Source organism: Orycteropus afer, unplaced genomic scaffold, assembly GCF_000298275.1.
Source record: "Orycteropus afer afer isolate SDZICR_OR568_19922 unplaced genomic scaffold, OryAfe1.0 scaffold00742, whole genome shotgun sequence".
NCBI lineage: Eukaryota > Metazoa > Chordata > Mammalia > Tubulidentata > Orycteropodidae > Orycteropus > Orycteropus afer.
Genome location: NW_006922329.1, coordinates 830,687 through 834,837, shown reverse-complemented (window position 1 = coordinate 834,837; position 4,151 = coordinate 830,687).

The window sequence follows — 4,151 nt, the reverse complement described above, 5'->3', positions numbered from 1 at the left end:
GATTTGAACCCACCCGCCACTCTGCAGAAGAAAGATGAGGCAGTTTGCTTCTGTAAAGACCTACAGCCTTAGAAACCCAATGTTGATCACTATGAGTGGGAATGCACTCAGTGACAATGAGTGCCGGTTTTAGAGTAAGTGTTAAAGAGCAAAGATGTCCCTTTGAAGACCAAGGTGCACCTGACCCAAGCCATTGTCTTTTCAATAGCCTCAGATGCATGTGAAAGCTGGACAATGAACAAGAAAGCCCAGAGAAGACTTGATGCCTTTGAATTATGGTGTTGGTGAAGAATATTGAATATACCATGGACTGACAGAAGAAGGAACAAATCTGTCTTGGAAGAAGTGCAGCCAGAATGCTCTTTAAAAGTAAGAATGGTCAGACTTTGTCTCTCGTACTTTGGTCATGTTGTCAGGAGGGACAGCCCCCAGAGAAGGATGTCATACTTGGCAAAGCAGAGGGTCGGTGATGGCTACAGTGATGGGCTCAAGCATAGGCAATGATTGTGAGGATGGTGCAGAACTGAACAGTGTTTAGTTCTGTTGTACATAGTGTCACTGTGAGTCAAAACCAACTCAACAGCACATAACAACAATAACAAGGGGCCCTAGTAGCACCACCTTGAGCACTGAGCTGCTAATTGAAAGGCTGGTCGTTTGAACCCACCAGCTACTCTATGGGAGAAAGATGTGGCAGTCTGCTTCTGTGGAAATTACAGTCTTAGAAACCCTGTAGGGAAGCTCAACTCTCTACTATAGGACTGCTCTCAGTAGAAATTGACCCCATAATCTTCTGGTTAAGAGTCAAATGGCTTAGGCGGTAAGCCACCAGAGCTCCTTACAGAAGGTGGAATGAGCCCTAAAAGAACCAATGAACCAGAGACTCATTCAAGGCCACTCAGTTCAAGCCCTAGATGCAGGTCATCTAACTTCAAATCCATTTTCTTTCCAGAAATGAGCACAGCCAGATGATAGACATTGTAGGTTGTGAAGAGGCATAAAACATAACTGCCGTCTAGCAATTCACCAGGGAAAGGTAGAAGGTGGATGGTAAGTCATGGATAGATTGCATTTATCAGTTGTTTCTGATACAATTTTCCAGCGATCACTATATCTATTTTCCTAGTAGTGCAGTTAATGTGCTTGGCTACTATCCAAAAGATTGGAGGCTCAAGTCCATCAGAAGTACCTCAGAAAGACCAAAAGTCTTGGCAATGTACCTCTGAAAAACCAGCCACTGAAAACCCTGTGGTGCACAGTTCTACACTGACCACCTGTGGTCACCATGAAGCAGTCGGTTCAATGGCAACTGGTTCGAGGCCCTCCTAATCACCCCTACCCAACCTCCTCACCCTCCAACACCAACTTCAGATCTCAATTCTCCATCATTTTCTGAACTGGACAAACAAAGTGCCAGTCAGCCTATCAATCTCTTGCTCAGGTTAACCTTATTATAAGATCCAGGATTTTGAATCCAGTTTCCTATGTTTGACTATTGGATAAAGTCTTTTTTCACAAAGTATGAGGCTTTAGTTAATAGTCGCTTAAAATGCTCTTGAGAAATTACAGGTGTCATCTTAACTAATTCCTCATCTCTCCCAAAAAAGCACATGATAGCTAATGTGGAATTCCCCGGGATAATTCCTCCCTTGAATAAATCAAATTTAACAATCCTTAAACTAATTTCATTTTCTCTACTCTTGTACCAAAACCATGAAAATGTTCTGGTTATGTTTTATGACAAATTTTAATAATGAGAGATCAAAAAGTAAATTATTTAAACAAGAACCACATTGTTCCTTACTAGTACAACTCTTAAATATCATTATTTACAAAATATTAGCTTTTATTTATGAACATATGAACTTGATTAAAATATTTCCATAATTTTTATGTATTTTTTTATTCTTATTTCTTAATGTATTCCATACAGGAAGTCCAATGACACATTCCAGCTTTATTTCTGACTTGCTATAAGGCACAGACGCAAGCTCTTAACTTCTCTTTATTTCAGTTTTCTCAGCCATTAAATCACTAGTACATGTGCTTATTATCTGGCTTGAAAAGATGCTTAGGAAATCCTAGTTCTAGGAGTACAAGATACTTTAAAAATAAAAAGTATCATTGTGTTTATGATTACAACTTGCTTGACATTTTCACTGTGCTATAATATGGGAAATGTGTATTTCAAAATAATGATAACACAAAATAATGGTTCTGGAATGAGTATTCAGAGATCCAGCAGAAGTTAGAATTTAAAAATATTGCATACTTTTAGTGTCAAAATAAAACTCCAACTAGTCCATTCATGCTTCACATTTAAAAAAAAAAAGAATGCTCTTAAGAATAGTAGATACTTATATTCAAGTGTTAAACATCTATAATAGATATTAATATATATACTATATATTAAATATCTTCTGTGACATAGTATATTTATTAATAATATATAATATGCTGTTGCTGGGTGTAGTCAAGTCCGAGCCGACTCATAGAGACCCTACCTACAAGAGAACGAAACACTGCCCGGTCCTGTTCCATCCTCACAATTGTTGCTATGTTTGAGCACAATTGTTGCAGCCACTGTGTCAATCCACTTCGCTGAGGCGCTTTGCTTTTTTGGCTGACCCTCCGCTTCACCAAACATGATGTTCTTCTCCATGAACTGGTCCCTTCTGCCAACCTGACCAAAGGAAATGAGGCTAAGTCTGGCCATTCTCACGTCTAAGGAGCATGCTGGCTGCACTTCTTCCAGGATAGAGTTGTTCTTTCTTCTGGTAGTCCATGGTGTTTTCAGTATTCTTCACCAACACCACAATTCAAAGGTATCAACTCTTCTTCCTTTGTCATTGTCCTGCTTTCACTGGCACACGAGGCAATTGGCTTGGGTCAGGCAGACCTTAGTTTTCAAAGTGACAGTTTTGTTCTTTAATTCTTTAAAGAAGTCTCTTGCAGCATGTTTGCCCGGTGCAATACATTGTTTTATTTCTTGACTGCTATTCCATGGGTGTTGATTATAGATCCAAGTAAAATGAAATATTTGACAACTTCAGTCCTTTATCCATTTATCATGATGTTGCTTATTGGTCCAGTTGTGAGGATTTCTGTTTTCTTTATGTTAAGATGTAATCCATACTGAAGGCTGTAGTCTTTGATCTTCAGTAAGTGCTTCAAATTGTCTTCACTTTCAGCAAGCAAGGTTGTCTCATCTGCATATCGCAGGCTGGCAATGAGTCTTCCAATCCTGATGCTATGTTGTTCTTCACATAGTCCAGCTTCTTTGATTATTTGCTCACCATACAAATTGAATAAGTTTGGTGAAAGGATACAATCCTGACACACACCCTTCCTAACTTTAAACTGTTGGGTATCCCCTTGTTCCATGAGAATGACTGCCTCTTGGTCTCTGCACAGGTTCCACATGAGCACAATTAAGTGTTCTGGAATTCCCATTCTTCACAATGTTATCCATTATCTGTTAGAATCCACACAGTAAAATGCATTTGCACAGTCAGTAAAATATAAACATCTTTCTGGTATTCTTGCTTTTAGCTAAGATCCATCTGGCCTTAGGAATGATATCCCTTGTTCATGCCCTCTTCTGAATCTGGCACTTCCCTGTGAATATACTGCTGCAACCATTTTTTAATTATCTTCAGCAAAATTTTATTTGCATGTGATATGAATGATATTGCTTGATAATTTTCACATTCTGTTGGATCACCTTTCTTTGGAATGAGCACAAATATGGATCTTTTCCAGTCAATTGGCCAGGTAACTGTCTTCCAAATTTCTTGGTTTGAATGAATGATCATCTCCAGTGCTGCATAAAGTTGTTGAAACATTCAAATGGGTGTTCCATCAGTTCCTGTAGCCTTGTTTTACACCAATTCCTTCAGTGCAGCTTGGACATCTTCCTTCAGTACACTCAGTTCTTGATCATATTCTATCTCCTGAAATGGTTAAACGTTGACCAATTCTTTTTGGTACAGTGACTCTGTGTATTCCTTCCATCTTATTTTCATGCTTCCTGCATTGTTCAATATTTTGCCCATAGAATCCTTCAATATTGCAATTCAAGGCTTGAATTTAATTTCAATTCTTTCAACTTGAGAAATGCCAAGATTTTCTTCCCTTTTGATTTTCTAATT